We start from the raw sequence: 18,834 nt of genomic DNA, 5'->3' as shown, positions 1-18,834 counted from the left end.
TGCCCTCAAAATAGAGTGCATTATAGTTTTTTATAATAATGCGTGAATATACACATATTAACACATAAATAACATAATTTATGCTTACCTGATAAATTCCTTTCTTCTGTAGTGTGATCAGTCCACGGGTCATCATTACTTGTGGGATATTAACTGCTCCCCTACAGGAAGTGCAAGAGGATTCACCCAGCAGAGTTGCTATATAGCTCCTCCCCTCTACGTCACCTCCAGTCATTCGACCAAGGACCAACGAGAAAGGAGAAGCCAAGGGTGTAGTGGTGACTGGAGTATAATTTAAAAAATATTTACCTGCCTTAAAAAACAGGGCGGGCCGTGGACTGATCACACTACAGAAGAAAGGAATTTATCAGGTAAGCATAAATTATGTTTTCTTCTGTTAAGTGTGATCAGTCCACGGGTCATCATTACTTGTGGGATACCAATACCAAAGCAAAAGTACACGGATGACGGGAGGGATAGGCAGGCTCTTTATACAGAAGGAACCACTGCCTGAAGAACCTTTCTCCCAAAAATAGCCTCCGAGGAAGCAAAAGTGTCAAATTTGTAAAATTTGGAAAAAGTATGAAGCGAAGACCAAGTTGCAGCCTTGCAAATCTGTTCAACAGAGGCCTCATTCTTAAAGGCCCAAGTGGAAGCCACAGCTCTAGTGGAATGAGCTGTAATTCTTTCAGGAGGCTGCTGTCCAGCAGTCTCATAAGCTAAACGAATTATGCTACGAAGCCAAAAAGAGAGAGAGGTAGCAGAAGCTTTTTGACCTCTCCTCTGACCAGAGTAAACGACAAACAGGGAAGACGTTTGTCGAAAATCTTTAGTTGCCTGTAAATAAAATTTAAGGGCACGAACTACATCCAGATTGTGCAAAAGACGTTCCTTCCTCGAAGAAGGATTTGGGCACAAGGATGGAACAACAATCTCCTGATTGATATTCCTGTTAGTGACTACCTTAGGTAAGAACCCAGGCTTAGTACGCAGAACTACCTTATCCGAGTGAAAAATCAAATAAGGAGAATCACAATGTAAGGCTGATAACTCAGAGACTCTTCGAGCCGAGGAAATAGCCATTAAAAATAGAACTTTCCAAGATAACAACTTTATATCAATGGAATGAAGGGGTTCAAACGGAACACCCTGTAAAACGTTAAGAACAAGGTTTAAACTCCATGGTGGAGCCACAGCTTTAAACACAGGTTTAATCCTGGCCAAAGCCTGACAAAAAGCCTGAACGTCTGGAACTTCTGACAGACGCTTGTGTAACAGAATGGACAGAGCTGAGATCTGTCCCTTTAAGGAACTAGCGGATAACCCCTTTTCTAAACCTTCTTGTAGAAAAGACAATATCCTAGGAATCCTAACCTTACTCCAAGAGTAACCTTTGGATTCGCACCAATATAGGTATTTACGCCATATTTTATGGTAAATCTTTCTGGTAACAGGCTTCCTAGCCTGTATTAAGGTATCAATAACTGACTCAGAAAAACCACGCTTTGATAAGATCAAGCGTTCAATTTCCAAGCAGTCAGCTTCAGAGAAGTTAGATTTTGATGTTTGAAAGGACCCTGAATCAGAAGGTCCTGTTTCAGAGGTAACGACCAAGGTGGACAGAATGACATGTCCACCAGATCTGTATACCAAGTCCTGCGTGGCCATGCAGGCGCTATTAGAATCACTGATGCTTTCTCCTGTTTGATTCTGGCAATCAATCGAGGAAGCATCGGGAAAGGTGGAAACACATGAGCCATCCTGAAGGTCCATGGTGCTGTCAAGGCATCTATCAGGACCGCTCCCGGATCCCTGGATCTGGACCCGTAGCGCGGAAGCTTGGCGTTCTGTCGAGACGCCATGAGATCTATCTCTGGTTTGCCCCAACGTCGAAGTATTTGGGCAAAGACCTCTGGATGAAGTTCCCACTCCCCCGGATGAAAAGTCTGACGACTTAAGAAATCCGCCTCCCAGTTCTCCACTCCCGGGATGTGGATTGCAGACAGGTGGCAAGAGTGAGACTCTGCCCAGCGAATTATCTTCGATACTTCCATCATTGCTAGGGAGCTTCTTGTCCCTCCCTGATGGTTGATATAAGCTACAGTCGTGATGTGTTCCGACTGGAACCTGATGAACCCCCGAGTTGCTAACTGGGGCCAAGCCAGAAGAGCATTGAGGACTGCTCTCAATTCCAGAATGTTTATTGGAAGAAGACTCTCCTCCTGATTCCATAGTCCCTGAGCCTTCAGAGAATTCCAGACAGCGCCCCAACCTAGTAGGCTGGCGTCTCTTGTTACAATTGACCAGTCTGGCCTGCTGAATGGCATTCCCCTGGACAGATGTGGCCGATAAAGCCACCATAGAAGAGAATTTCTGGTCTCTTGAATGGAATGAAGGACACGGCATGCACTTTGAAGTTTTGTTAACCTGTCCTCTGTCAGGTAAATCTTCATTTCTACAGAATCTATCAGAGTCCCCAGGAAGGGAACTCTTGTGAGTGGAAAGAGAGAACTTTTCTCTTCGTTCACTTTCCATCCATGCGACCTTAGAAATGCCAGTACTATCTCTGTATGAGATTTGGCAGTTTGAAAGCTTGAAGCTTGTATCAGTATGTCGTCTAAGTACGGAGCTACTGAAATTCCTCGCGGTCTTAGTACCGCCAGAAGAGTGCCCAGAACCTTTGTGAAGATTCTTGGAGCCGTAGCCAGTCCGAATGGAAGAGCTACAAACTGGTAATGCCTGTCTAAAAAGGCAAACCTTAGATACCGGTAATGACTTCTGTGAATCGGTATGTGAAGGTAAGCATCCTTTAAATCCACTGTGGTCAAGTACTGACCCTCTTGGATCATGGGCAAAATTGTTCGAATAGTTTCCATCTTGAACGATGGAACTCTTAGGAATTTGTTTAGGATCTTTAAATCCAAGATTGGCCTGAAGGTTCCCTCTTTTTTGGGAACTACAAACAGATTTGAGTAAAACCCTTGTCCTTGTTCCAACCACGGAACTGGATGGATCACTCCCATTAATAAAAGATCTTGTACGCAGCGTAGAAACGCTTCCTTCTTTGTTAGGTTTGTTGACAACCTTGACAGATGAAATCTCCCTCTTGGGAGAGAGGATTTGAAGTCCAGAAGGTATCCCTGAGATATGATCTCTAACGCCCAGGGATCCTGAACATCTCTTGCCCAAGCCTGGGCGAAGAGGGAAAGTCTGCCCCCCACTAGATCCGGTCCCGGATCGGGGGCCCTCAATTCATGCTGTCTTAGGGGCAGCAGCAGGTTTTCTGGCCTGTTTGCCCCTGTTCCAGGACTGGTTAGGTTTCCAGCCTTGTCTGTAGCGAGCAACAGCTCCTTCCTGTTTTGGTGCAGAGGAAGTTGATGCTGCTCCTGCTTTGAAATTACGAAAGGAACGAAAATTGGACTGTCTAGCCTTGGCTTTGGCCTTGTCCTGAGGCAGGGCATGACCTTTACCTCCTGTAATGTCATCAATAATCTCTTTCAAGCCGGGCCCGAATAAGGTCTGCCCTTTGAAAGGAATATTAAGCAATTTAGATTTAGACGTAACATCAGCTGACCAGGATTTTAGCCACAGAGCTCTGCGTGCCTGAATGGCGAATCCTGAATTTTTAGCCGCAAGTTTAGTTAAATGTACTACGGCATCTGAAATAAATGAATTAGCTAACTTAAGGAATTTAAGTTTGTGTGTGATGTCATCTAGTGTGGATGATTGAAGTGTCTCTTCCAGAGACTCAAACCAAAATGCTGCTGCAGCCGTGACAGGCGCAATACATGCAAGAGGTTGCAATATAAACCCTTGTTGAACAAACATTTTCTTAAGGTAACCCTCTAATTTTTTATCCATTGGATCTGAAAAAGCACAGCTATCCTCCACTGGGATAGTGGTACGCTTAGCTAAAGTAGAAACTGCTCCCTCCACCTTAGGGACCATTTGCCATAAGTCCCGTGTGGCGGCGTCTATTGGAAACATTTTTCTGAATATAGGAGGGGGTGAGAAAGGCACACCGGGTCTATCCCACTCCTTAGTAACAATGTCAGTAAGTCTCTTAGGTATAGGAAAAACGTCAGTACTCGTCGGTACCGCAAAATATTTATCCAACCTACACATTTTTTCTGGGATTGCAACTGTGTTACAATCATTCAGAGCCGCTAATACCTCCCCTAGTAACACACGGAGGTTCTCAAGCTTAAATTTAAAATTTGAAATGTCTGAGTCCAGTTTATTTGGATCAGAACCGTCACCCACAGAATGAAGCTCTCCGTCTTCATGTTCTGCAAACTGTGACGCAGTATCAGACATGGCCCTTGCATTATCAGCGCACTCTGTTCTCATCCCAGAGTGATCACGTTTACCTCTTAGTTCTGGTAGTTTAGCCAAAACTTCAGTCATAACAGTAGCCATATCTTGTAATGTGATTTGTAATGGCCGCCCAGATGCACTCGGCGCTACAATATCACGCACCTCCTGAGCGGGAGATGCAGGTACTGACACGTGAGGCGAGTTAGTCGGCATAACTCTCCCCTCGTTGTTTGGTGAAATATGTTCAATTTGTACAGATTGACTATTTTTTAAAGTAGCATCAATACATTTAGTACATAAATTTCTATTGGGCTCCACTTTGGCATTAACACATATAGCACAGAGATATTCCTCTGAATCAGACATGTTTAACACACTAGCAAATAAACAGCAACTTGGAAATACTTTTCAAAGTAATTTACAAATAATATGAAAACGAACTGTGCCTTTAAGAAGCACAGAAAATATTATAACAGATAAAATAATTAAGTTATAGTATCAATCTTTGTCAGAATATACAGTTTTAGCAAAGGATTGTTCCCCTCAGCAAATGATAACTAACCCAGGCAGCAGAAAAAAATACACAAATAAACGTTTTTTATATCACAGTCAATACAATCAGCACAGCTCTGCTGTATGATTACTTCCCTCAAAAAAGACTCTTGAGATCCCTGAACTCTGTAGAGATGAACCGGATCATGCAGGAAGAAAATGAACCTCTGACTGAGTTTTTCTGATGCATAGTGAAAGCACCAAAATGGCCCCTCCCCCACACACATAACAGTGAGAGGGATCAGTGAACTGCTCTAATTTAAATCAAAACTATTGCCAAGTGGAAAAAAAGTGCCCAAAACATTTTTTCACCCAGTACCTCAGAGAAAAAAACGTTTTTACATGCCAGCAAAAAAACGTTTTACCTCAATAATTAATTGTCATTTAAAACCTATTGCAAGTCCCTGCAAAATAGGTTAAGTCTATGTATACAGTTTAAAAGCCAGAGAAGTACCATTTCCCAGAAAACTGAAGTGTAAAATATACATACATGACAGCCTGATATCAGCTACATCTACTGCATTTAAGGCTGAGTTTACATTATAACGGTATGGCAGGATTTTCTCATCAATTCCATGTCAGAAAATAATAAACTGCTACATACCTCTTTGCAGATTAATCTGCCTGCTGTCCCCTGATCTGAAGTTTACTTCTCCTCAGATGGCCGAGAAACAGCAATATGATCTTAACTACTCCGGCTAAAATCATAGAAAAACTCAGGTAGATTCTTCTTCAAATTCTACCAGAGAAGGAATAACACACTCCGGTGCTATTATAAAATAACAAACTTTTGATTGAAGATATAAAAACTAAATATATCACCATAGTCCTCTCACACATCCTATCTAGTCGTTGGGTGCAAGAGAATGACTGGAGGTGACGTAGAGGGGAGGAGCTATATAGCAACTCTGCTGGGTGAATCCTCTTGCACTTCCTGTAGGGGAGCAGTTAATATCCCACAAGTAATGATGACCCGTGGACTGATCACACTTAACAGAAGAAATATATGTAAATATTCATATACATATATATTTAAAAATGCTACCCATCGCTGCGCTACTTACCCCCTTCGCTGCGCAAGGTTCTGATATTGTCTCTGATAGCATCAAAACGAGGCTCCCATAGAAGCCTATAGAAGCAACCTCTTGTGAGCGCAATGCTTCCTAGCAAAGAGAACGTGAGCTCGCGTTTGCATTGCGATTTACTTGTAAATATTGTTACTTGTAACATTAACGTGCGCTGGTATTACAAAGTGGAGTGCTAATATCGCTGGCATGCAAGCAATATTTAGTGCTCCACTGGTAATCTAGCACTTTGTATTTCAGATAATCCAAGGTTCCCCTAGCTGCCTCTCCTTAAAAGCGTTTTTTCACAGAGTGACAGGGGGGCAGTACAGTCAATCACAAATGCTGTCCCTGCACGCACTTGTAATATCTGATACTGCAGAGAGAGCAGCAGTGCGGTAAAAAAACATAGTGCAGACGTTACGTTTGTGATTAGCTGTAGTGCCCACCTGTTATTTTTGTTAAAAAAAGCTTTTACTGAGAGGCGGCCAATACACCAATTTTCATATAACTGCATGTAATAGACACTACTATAAAGAATACGATGCACAGATACTGATATAAAAATCCAGTATAAAAATGTTTAAAAACTTACTTAGAAGCTCTCAGTTTAGCTCTGTTGAAAAGGTAGTTGGAAAGCCCACTGCAAGTGGGAAATAAGACACTCCCCCCTTCTTTTGCATTTGAAAAGACCCTTTGCACAAACAGGAGCAAGCTGGAGAAGGTATCTGACGGTATTCTCATAAAACTTTGGGGCTTGGTTAGAAGTCTGAAAATCAGAGCAATGTTCTTTAAAAAGAAGCAAAACTATACATTTAAAAAAAATAAAAAAACTTTATGGGCTTTATAAATAGATCATCTACAAATATTTATGCAAAGAAAAAAATGAGTGTATAATGTCCCTTTAAGGGGTTACATTTGGTGAAGCTTCCACTTTTAACAGTGATATTTCTAGAGCATGTTCTACAGTTAAACTTCTCTTGTATAGCACTTTGGCGAATAAATGTAAAATTGTAACTTTTAAAATGATAGGTGCAATAAGGTACTTTTTCATATGGGTTACATTTTTTAAAAACAATATCCCATTAAAGGGATAGAAAGGTCAAAATTGAAATGTGTCTGGATACACTTCAGTTTGTAATAGAAGCAGTTTTGTAATATACTTCCATTAACAAAAATGCTTCTGATAAAAGTAATTACTGTTTTTCTGTAGCATATGCACATATGCTGTGAGTACCCTGTATATCAGTATTCAAACACCACACCTTCTCAGAAAGTCAGCAGTAGCTTATATGACACAAATTGCGTCTTCAGAAGCAATACACACCACCGCCAGCTCTCTAAGAAGGTATGATATTTGAATGCTGGTGCACGGGTTCTCACAGGATATGTGCGTATGCCACTGAAAAACAGTAATAACTTTCTCTAAAAGATTTTTTGCTAATGGAAGTATATTGCAAAAATGTTTCTATTTCATATTCAAATGCACCCATATCCCTTTAAATATATGGGAATCAGTTCAACAAAACAAATGTTGAGAACTTTATTTGAAACACAGCGGGCTCTCAGATTTTTCAGGAGCCAGTTGTGCAACTCTTGTGAATGGTAGGAATATAGCAGTAAGGAAATCTGACTCAGAATAACCTATTACTTTGTACATTCAGTAGCTTCCTCCTGATATTTTACATTGCTCAATGTATAAACTCTGTGTACTTTGCAAACAGAAGCATGAAAACAAATATCTCTTTCATTTATTTATTGGCAATGTCCTTAATTGCTGTATTTATATGGTTTAAACATTGCGGACTGTAGTCCCACTGGGTGTGGCTGCTATGCACAAAACTTAATTTTGCAACCAATTAAAAAAATCACTATTATCTAAAGTCAAAATTAAAGGCCCATGATACCCAAATGTTGAAAGTGATGCAGCATAGCTGTAAAAAGCTGACTAGAAAATATCACCTGAACATCTCTATGTAAAAAAGAAAGATATTTTACCTCAAAATGTCCTAAGTATTTACACTCCATTGTAAAGGACTTTAAGCAGCAAATCAGTATGCCTGTCCTGGGACCTGCAAGGGAGCGAGCCTCATGCACAGTCCTGTAATTTCCCTATTCAGTTTAAGGAAGTTTACTATGAAATCTCATGAGAGTTAAGTGAAATCTCATGAGATCACAGTAAAAGAGTTCATGACCTCAGCACTGCTGATGCTGATTGGCTGCTATTCATTTCTTAATTATTATTTTTTTTTTACCTGCAGCTGGGCAGTAACTGAAGTATAACTTTTTACACAGCACTTACTCTGGTGAGCTGAGGAAGTTGTGAGGTAAAATATTTTTTTTTTTATTAATACCTTTTTTTGAGGTGTTCAGAAAACATTACAATGATGTAAACAGGCATCATTAGACAGTATATCAAGAGTCACAGAAGATTTACACAGCCATATTACATGCCAAAACATACAGGTGATTCAGGGTATAGCATCTTAAAGGTATATCCAACCCGAAGGATAGTGATACTGAAATATGCAATGTTTCATACACAATAGAGCCGTAACATATATTACACACCTCAGAAATTTTGTGGATTACATTTTTACTCATATATGGTAACTAGATACATTAACTTTAATTCTGCAGACTAGACAGACCATGGAAGAGTGCCCAGATACAATACTAAACAATCACAAGATATATAGGTATATAATAAAGGTCTTATGATAAATTCACAATTTAATTAAGGTAGGGACTATAAATTGGTGATATATTCAGCATTAGAACTTATGACATTACAAACCTAAGCTTCCCTCAAATATATTATAGGCCACTCTTGGGCCCTACTATTTACAAAAAGAAAAGCGTAGCTGGGAGCTCAGGCATTTAGGTCTTTTTACAGAGTTAAGAATTAGCTTGCAATCAAGGAGTCGACCTTAGGAATGGATTACTCAAAGCAATATAGGATAGATTAACCCCAATTAATCAAACGACCACACATGGGCCTTACATTATGTAGTTATAAAAAAGGGGGCATTATCTAGAGTAGAAGAAAGGGTCACTCTCTCACGCCTTGAATTGCAGACATGAAAATATAACTGCTCTAGTGGTATTTACAAGATAAACCGCAAAGTAAGCCTCTGGATCAAATTACAAGAATTGCCAGAGTACATTAGGGGTGGGGGGGAGGAGGAAGAAAGAAAAATCCGGAGCCAGCCAGCCATGCCAAATGGTAAAGCAACACTGCAAAGCCTGAGATTGGACCACATTGTCTATTTTAAACTCCATGTATTAGGAAAGAGTCAACCTAACACAGCTTATGATCTGCAAACATAAAAGTTAACTACATATAATATAGGTATGTATAGAATGCACAGCGCACTGCCTCGGCGCTGGCAGTGCGACTGCATGGAGCCTGTAAATAGGTACAAACTTAAGCTATAAACAGAACAGGCTATATACCAGCAGATTAACAGCTGTCTGGTGCTATGAAAAACTAGATAATTGAACCTCATCTTTGTCAGATCTCTTTTAACCTTTTGTATATACAAGATAGAGGTTACCAAGTACTTAAAGGGACATAATACTCATATGCTAAATCACTTGAAACGGATGCAGTATAACTGTAAAAAGCTGACAGTAAAATATCACCTGAGCATCTCTATGTAAAAAAGGAAGATATTTTACCTCACAATCTCCTCAGCTCAGCAGAGTAAGTTCTGTGTAAAAAGTTATACTCAGCTGCTCACAGCTGCAGGGAAATAAATAAAAAAAATGAAGAAATGAACAGCAGCCAATCAGCATCAGCAGTGATGAGGTCATGAACTCTTTTACTGTGATCTTATGAGATTTGACTTAACTCTCATGAGATTTCAATGTAAACTTCCTTTACCTGATTGGTGAAATAAAATGAGAGTGCACAAGGCTCATCCTTTCAGCTGTCCCAGGACAGACATACTAATATGCTGCTTAGAAATCCTTTACAATGGGAAGTGGCTACTGAGGAACTTTTGAGGTATTGTGGGGGGGGCTGCTACACTACAGAAATAATAAAAAATAAAAATAAAAGTTGAAAATAAAATTAAAATACTTTGGTTTGTGGGGCCAAACTGGGTACTGGCAGACAGCTGCCAGTACCCAAGATGGCGGTTATTAGGTAGGGGAGAGGGTTAGAGAGCTGGAGGGGGGGGGGGATCAGGGAGGTTGGTGCTAAGGCAGGGGTCCATCACAACTAAAATATTTTATTATTTTTATTTAAAAAAAAAAAAAACTCTTTTATTTAGTACTGGCAGACTTTCTGCCAGTACTTAAGATGGCGGGAACAATTGTGGGGTGGGGGAGGAAAGAGAGCTGTTTGGGAGGGATCAGGGGGTGGGATGTGTCAGGTGGGAGGTTGATCTCTAAAATTAACCCTGCAAGCTCCCTACAAGCTACCTAATTTAACCCCTTCACTGCTGGGCATAATTCACGTGTGGTGCGCAGCAGCATTTAGCGGCCTTCTAATTACCAAAAAGCAATGCCAAAGCCATATAAGTCTGCTATTTCTGAACAAAGGGGATCCAAGAGAAGCTTTTACAACAATTTCTGCCATAATAGCACAAGCTGTTTGTAAATAATTTCAGTGAGAAACCTAAAATTGTGAAAAATGTAAAGTTTTTTTTTTATTTGCTCGCATTTGGTGGTGAAATGGTGGCATAAAATATACCAAAATGGGCCTAGATCAATACTTGGGGTTGTCTACTACACTACACTAAAGCTAAAATTAACCCTACAAGCTCCCTACAAGCTCCCTAATTAACCCCTTCACTCCTGGGCATAAAACATGTGTGGTGCGCAGCGGCATTTAGCGGCCTTCTAATTACCAAAAAGCAACCACAAAGCCATATAAGTCTGTTATTTCTGAAAAAGGGGATCCCAGAGAAGCATTTACAACCATTTGTGCCATAATTGCAGAAGCTGTTTGTAAATAATTTCAGTGGGAAACCTAAAGTTTGTGACAAAATTTGTGAAAAAGTGAACTTTTTTTTAATTTTTTTATCGCATTTGGCGGTGAAATGGTGGCATGAAATATACCAAAATGGGCCTAGATCAATACTTTGGGATGTCTTCTAAAACAAAATATATACATGTCAAGGGATATTCAGGTATTCCTGACAGATATCAGGGTTCCAAAGTAACTAGCGCTAATTTTGAAAAAAAGTGGTTTGGAAATAGTAAAGTGCTACTTGTATTTATTGCCCCATAAATTGCAAAAAAAAGCAAAGAACGTGTAAACATTGGGTATTTTTAAACTCAGGACAAAATTTATAAACTATTTAGCATGGGTGTTTTTTGGTGATTGTAGATGTGTAACAGATTTTGGGGGTCAAAGTTAGAAAAAGTGTGTTTTTTCCATTTTTTTCCTTATATTTTATCATTTTTTTTTTAGTAAATTATAAGATATGATGAAAATAATGGTATTTTTAGAAAGTCCATTTAATGACGAGAAAAACGGTATATAATATGTGTGGGTACAGTAAACGAGTAAGAGGAAAATTACAGCTAAACGCAAACACTGCAGAAATGTAAAAATAGCCATTGTCATTAAGGGTAAGAAAATTAAAAAATGGTCCGGTCATTAAGGGGTTAAATAGGCTCAGACCCTTGAAAATTGATATAGACAATACATACTAATCTCCAGGGCGAAATATATTGTTTAAGGATATATGGCAAGGGCATCCCATAAAAGAGTAAGATGCCTTTAGGGTATCTAACTTTCTAGTATAATACAAAAGGCATCAGTAGATATATATATATATATACACATAACTGACACAGGGAATTATATATTTGAATGCAGCACAATACAGTTATCAGTAACAAACAAATTCAGTATAGTACAATGGGATTTGCTTAGCTTTTCAGCATATTCAGAAATGCAAGGTGAACTTATTAAAATCAGTAGCTTATGTTGTTGAGCATATTTAGCATATGTGTGTCAAGCTATACCCATGTCAAATTGTAGCCACAGAACTAGAACATATAATGGAGATGGTGTGTTTATCCCATTCCAGTTCTCTCAAACAGAAAACCAATGTCCAACTTAAGTAAGCCACCAGGATCCCACTTAAAGTATAGCTAGTTTACACAAAAGATGCCATGAGACATTAAAAATGGCAAAGACCAAAGATTTTGTAACCAGATTGCTCCATGAAGGATAGCCAAGCTCCTCCAAGGTTTCTCCTGGGTCGTTTTGTTGATTAGCCAGTCCTCTACGAGAGTACTTTTACCCCTACTCGTTGAATCTGTGCGGCTCTCCAGAGCCCTCTCTGATCTCTCAGCAATGGCTGTACCCTCTAATCCCCCACAAAGCATAGGGGTTACCCTGGAATTTGATAGAGGACTGTTAGGAGTAGATGACGAGCGCTGGGGTCCCATAGCGTCACAACCACCACATTCTGCTGGGGTAGATATAGGTAGAGTCGGCTGCTGAGTAGGGTGTGTACCACCATGGCAAAACGCTGTATGCAGCATGTCCTCAAGGGCATTGTGGTGATCCTGAAGTAGGCATCGTAACTCGTTGTAGAAATCGATAGCTCTATCCATATTAGCACTCTCCCCTGCAGATATTGTCAACTGGAGGCCCTGGGCCGGGTATACACCACGTGTGGGGTGGGTCGTTTTTAAGCTGCTGCACAGTGTATAAAAATGGAGGGTTCAGAAGTATCCTTCTTCTCTAAGTATATCTACAACTTGATCCAGTTTGCGTGGTAGAATGGGTCGCAGCTGAAATGTACACTGACCCGTTCTGGACTGGTCGGACTGGCTTTTCAGCTCTTTGCAGAGCTGCTTAGATTGAGGCTTTATTGACTTCATGCGGCAACCAAGATGGCTGCCAGCTTCACTCGTTCAATGTGCAATCTCCTCAAGCCTCATTCCTCCCAAAGATGTGCAGCATCCTGCTATGTCCAAGGCTAGATGTCTAGGGTGAGACTGGCAAGTGGATTTAGGCTGTCTTTTGTGGGAAGTGAGCGGTGCTGGATGAAAAACAAATGAATTTGGTTGGAGCTCCAAGAATGTGCGACCGCTCACTTGCCGGGCTGACTCCGCCCCCATATCTTTTTTACATAGAGATATTCAGGTGATATTTTCCTGTCAGCTTTTTACAGTTATGCTGCATCAGCTTCAAGTGATTTAGTATATGAGTATTATGTCCCTTTAAGCTTAAATGTTTTGGAAACAGCATGGAATTTTAAACAACTTTTCAGTTTAGATTTTTCTCTTGGTATACTTTGTTAAATAGTGTGCATGTGTGTGTTGCCATCTGGCAGAAGTGTTTGCAACAATGTTTATAGCAATGTTATACATAGTGGCAAAACACTGCCATAGACTTCTAAAGATGTGCATGCTCCTAAGCTCCTATCAGCCTACCTAGGTATACTTTTCAACTATGGAAAAAGATTGCTATAAAAAATACAAGCATTGTGATTCTTTATCATTGTGACATACAAATACAAATCTTCATTTTCAAATACAATTTTTTTTTGGAAATACAATTTGTTTTAGAATACAAATCTTTAATTACAAATACAATTCTTTTTTTTTTTTTGGAAGTACACTTTTGTTTTTTGAAAGTACAATCTTGTTTTTTGGAATTACACTTTTGTTTTGTCAGGAGCCCTGACGAAGTGCCAAGTGCGGCATGAAACGCATAGGTTGACGTTCCTACCTTGGACTTATTGATACCAGTGACTCCTTTGGTGAATACATTGTTTTAAAGAATTCCAAATAAAAGTTAAGTTTCTTATAGAACTTTCTTTCATTGTTCTATTTTTGGAGCAGCGGCAGCTACGGTCAGTTTCCGTCACCAGCTCAGCGTGTCTCCCTCAGGTGTATTGCAGCCATATTGGTGGTGAGAGGCCGGTGTATAAGGTAATGCTAACACTGTGATCAAGGAAGACTACACGCCAACCACAAGTAAGAAGCTTATGCATGTTAACTAAGCCTAATATCGTTATCTTGGGTGAGTGATTATCAAGTGAACTGTCTTTATATACATGCTTTATACTCATATGCACCTTACAATGTGGGTTTCGTCTCAACAGCTTCAAAATACGTAAAGCTGCTATTACCGTATTAAAGTTAATGTAAAGTCAGTCTCTCCAGGGAACGCCACCGTAATCATTATTGAAAAAGAGATGAACTTGAATTCATCATTTTCACATAATTACTTTTTATTATCTGTTCTTTACCGTAATAGCCCTTTCTTTTTCAGTATTGTTCCTCCGCCTGCCATCTTAGCTGTTTGAGTGTCAGATTCTGCTAATTTGCGTCTACCAATCATTGATTCCTCCCGGGGGACCAACCCCTTTTTTGTAAATGTCTCTTGTTCTTAATGCACCTGCCTTATACCTCAATTCTTCTATTCAGCTTTGAATGCAAGCTCAATCCTATTGGCTGATTGGATCAGCCAATAGGATTGAACTTCAATCCAATTGGCTGATTGCATCAGCGAATAGGATTTTTTCTACTTTAATTCCGATTGGCTGATAGAATTATATCAGCCAATCGAAATTGAAGGGATGCCATCTTGGATGACGTCACTTAAAGGTACCTTCATTCTGTGTTAGCCATCGGATGAAGAGGATGCTCCGCGTCGGATGTCTTGAAGATGGACCCGCTCTGCGCCGGATGGATGAAGATAGAAGATGCCGTCTGGATGAAGACTTCTGTCCGTCTGGAGGACCACTTCGCCTGGCTTGGATGAAGAGTTCTCCCGGCTTCGTTGAGGACTTCGGCCCGGTTGGATGAAGACTTCTCCCGGTAAGGTGATCTTCAAGGGGTTAGTGTTAGTTTTTTTTAAAGGTGGTATTGGGTGGGTTTTAGAGTAGGGTGGGTTGTGTGGGTGGTGGGTTTTAATGTTGGGGGGGATTTGTAATTTTTTTTTAGAGGTAAAAGAGCTGATTACTGACAAAAGGCCCTTTTAAGGGCTATTTGTAATTTAGTGTAGGGTAGGGCTTTTTTATTTTGGGGGGGCTTTTTTATTTTGTTAGGGGGATTAGATTAGGTGTAATTAGTTTGGAAATCTTGTAATCTGTTTATTATTTTCTGTAATTTAGTGTTTGTTTGTTTTTGTACTTTAGCTAATTTTATTTAATTGTATTTAATTGTATTTAATTTAGGGAATTAATTTAATTATAGTGTAGTGTTTTATTTTACAAGTACTTTTGTATTTATTTTAGCTAGGTAGTTATTAAATAGTTAATAACTATTTAGTAACTATTCTACCTAGTTAAAATAAATACAAACTTGCCTGTAAAATAAAAATAAACCCTAAGCTAGCTGCAGTGTAACTATTAGTTATATTGTAGCTAGCTTAGGGTTTATTTTATAGGTAAGTATTTAGTTTTAAATAGGAATAATTTAGTTAATGATAGGAATTTTATTTAGATTTATTGTAATTATATTTAAGTTAGGGGGGGTTAGGGTTAGACTTAGATTTAGGGGTTAATAACTTTAATATAGTGGCGGCAACGTTGGGGGAGGCAGATTAGGGGTTAATAAATGTAAGTAGGTGTCGGCGATGTTAGGGACGGCAGATTAGGGGTTAATAATATTTAACTAATGTTTGCGAGGCGGGAGTGCGGTGGTTTAGGGGTTAATATATTTATTATAGTGGCGGCGATGTCCAGAGCGGCAGATTAGGGGTTAAAAATTTAATTTTAGTGTTTGCGATACGGGAGGGCCTCGTTTTAGGGGTTAATAGGTAGTTTATGGGTGTTAGTGTACTTTTTAGCACTTTAGTTAAGAGTTTTATGCTACGGCGTTGTACCATAAAACTCTTAACTACTGACTTTAAAATGCGGTACCAGTCTTGACAAGAGAGGGTCTACCGCTCACTTTTCGTCAGACTTGTAATACCGGCGCTATGCAAGTCCCATTGAAAAAATAGGATACGCAATTTACGTAAGTGGATTTGTGGTATTTCCAAGTCTGGCCAAAAAAGTGAGCGGTACACCTGTACCTGCAAGACTCGTAATACCAGCGGGCGTTAAAAAGCAGCGTTAGGACCTCTTAACGCTGCTTTTTAAACCTAACGCACAACTCATAATCTAGCCGATTGTTTGTAATGATTGTGGGATGAGTTTTTCTTCCAAAAAGCACTATCCAATGAAATTGTTTCATGTGGTTTTTAAGCTTACCTGGCTGACAAGCTATCAGGTCTATGAATACGACACAAGCCGAAACACGTAAGACCAGACATATTTTTGTGTGTCTCTGTTGATTAAATTTGTAATAAGTTCGGAATTGATCTAGTTTTATTTAACATGGATGCCTCCAGGACTTTTTTTGTTGTATCACTACGGTGACTACCAGGAGTCCCCAGCACTCATCTTGATTCATCCATCCTTTACATCCGGAACCCGGCTTTTGTTTGATTGTCTACGGATTCATTTTTACCGCCTGCAGTACATTAGATCCCTGCCTTCTTTCTGATGATCCCTGATTGGACGGGCTTCATCACGTGCCTGACATCAAGTCCATTAATTGACCCACAATAGTCGAGAGGAGAAATGTTAGGAAGCGTCACTCTCAGACTGGGTCTCCGGAGCGGCAATTAAACCGCACTTGATATCGGATAGCACAGGCCAGTTGTCCACCACTCTTCATCGAATAGGCTCTGAGGATCGACCAGAGCCCATACAGCAAACAGACGGCTAGATTTGGAGTTTTGTCGGTAACGACCCGAAAAACTAACGCCGGCTTTTTTCTGGCCGCACCATAAAAATAACTCTGGTATTGAGAGTCCACATAAAGGATGCGTTAGGCTCCAAAAAAGGAGCGTAGAGCATTTTTAACGCAGCTTCAACTCTCAATACCAGAGTTGCTTACGCAAGCGGCCAGCCTCAAAAACGTGCTCGTGCACGATTCCCCCATAGGAAACAATGGGGCTGTTTGAGCTGAAAAAAAACCTAACACCTGCAAAAAAGCCGCGTTCAGCTCTTAACGCAGCCCCATTGTTTGCTATGGGGAAACACTTCCTACGTCTGCACCTAACACCCTAACATGTACCCCGAGTCTAAACACCCCTAACCTTACACTTATTAACCCCTAATCTGCCGCCCCCGCTATCGCTGACACCTGCATTTTATTTTTAACCCCTAATCTGCCGCTCCGTAAACCGCCGCTACTTACATTATCCCTATGTACCCCTAATCTGCTGCCCCTAACACCGCCGACCCCTATATTATATTTATTAACCCCTAATCTGCCCCCCTCAACGTCGCCTCCATCTGCCTACACTTATTAACCCCTAATCTGCCGACCGGACCTGAGTGCTACTATAATAAAGTTATTAACCCCTAATCCGCCTCACTAACCCTATAATAAATAGTATTAACCCCTAATCTGCCCTCCCTAACATCACCGACACCTAACTTCAATTATTAACCCCTAATCTACCGACTGGAGCTCACCGCTGCTCTAATAAATGTATTAACCCCTAAAGCTAAGTCTAACCCTAACACTAACACCCCCCTAAGTTAAATATAATTTAAATCTAACAAAATTAATTAACTCTTATTAAATAAATTATTCCTATTTAAAGCTAAATACTTACCTGTAAAATAAATCCTAATATAGCTACAATATAATTTATAATTATATTATAGCTATTTTAGGATTAATATTTATTTTACAGGTAACTTTGTATTTATTTTAACCAGGTACAATAGCTATTAAATAGTTAAGAACTATTTAATAGCTAAAATAGTTAAAATAATTACAAATTTACCTGTAAAAGAAATCCTAACCTAAGTTACAATTAAACCTAACACTAGACTATCAATAAATTAATTAAATAAACTACCTACAATTACCTACAATTAACCTAACACTACACTATCAATAAATTAATTAAATACAATTGCTACAAATAAATACAATTAAATAAACTAGCTAAAGCACAAAAAATAAAAAAGAACTAAGTTACAAAAAATAAAAAAATATTTACAAACATAAGAAAAATATTACAACAATTTTAAACTAATTACACCTACTCTAAGCCCCCTAATAAAATAACAAAGCCCCCAAAATAAAAAAAAATGCCCTACCCTATTCTAAATTACTAAAGTTCAAAGCTCTTTTACCTTACCAGCCCTGAACAGGGCCCTTTGCGGGGCATGCCCCAAGAAATACAGCTCTTTTGCCTGTAAAAAAAAACATACAATACCCAAGCCCCCCAACATTACAACCCACCACCCACATACCCCTAATCTAACCCAAACCCCCCTTAAATAAACCTAACACTAAGCCCCTGAAGATCATCCTACCTTGTCTTCACCTCACCGGGTATCACACCGATCCGTCCAGAAGAGCTCCTCCGATGTCCTGATCCAAGCCCAATAGAATGCGAGCTCAATCTGATTGGCTGATTGGATCAGCCAATCGGATTGAACTTGATTCTGATTGGCTGATTCCATCAGCCAATCAGAATATTCCTACCTTAATTCCGATTGGCTGATAGAATCCTATCAGCCAATCGGAATTCGAGGGACGCCATCTTGGATGACGTCATTTAAAGGAACCGTCATTCATCGTTCAGTCGTCGGCCAGGATGGATGTTCCGCGGTGGAGGTCTTCAGGATGCTGCCGCTTCGCTCCGGATGGATGCCGCTTGGATGAAGACTTCAATCGGATGGAAGACCTCTTCTGCCCCGCTTGGATGAAGACTTCAGCCGGATCATGGACCTCTTCAGCCCCCCGCTTGGGCTTGGATCAGGACATCGGAGGAGCTCTTCTGGACGGATCGGTGTGATACCCGGTGAGGTGAAGACAAGGTAGGATGATCTTCAGGGGCTTAGTGTTAGGTTTATTTAAGGGGGGTTTGGGTTAGATTAGGGGTATGTGGGTGGTGGGTTGTAATGTT

General features: G+C 39.9%; 1 protein-coding gene across 4 annotated transcripts in view; it reads left to right on the top strand.

Moving 5' to 3' along the window:
- Positions 1-18,834, top strand: part of ST3GAL3 (ST3 beta-galactoside alpha-2,3-sialyltransferase 3) — an 864,582-nt gene that overhangs the window by 68,036 nt on the left and 777,712 nt on the right. The window lies entirely within an intron of this gene.

Source organism: Bombina bombina, chromosome 10 (genome assembly GCF_027579735.1).
Source record: "Bombina bombina isolate aBomBom1 chromosome 10, aBomBom1.pri, whole genome shotgun sequence".
NCBI classification, from domain to species: Eukaryota; Metazoa; Chordata; class Amphibia; order Anura; family Bombinatoridae; genus Bombina; species Bombina bombina.
This window is presented reverse-complemented; position numbering and strand designations above follow the sequence as displayed.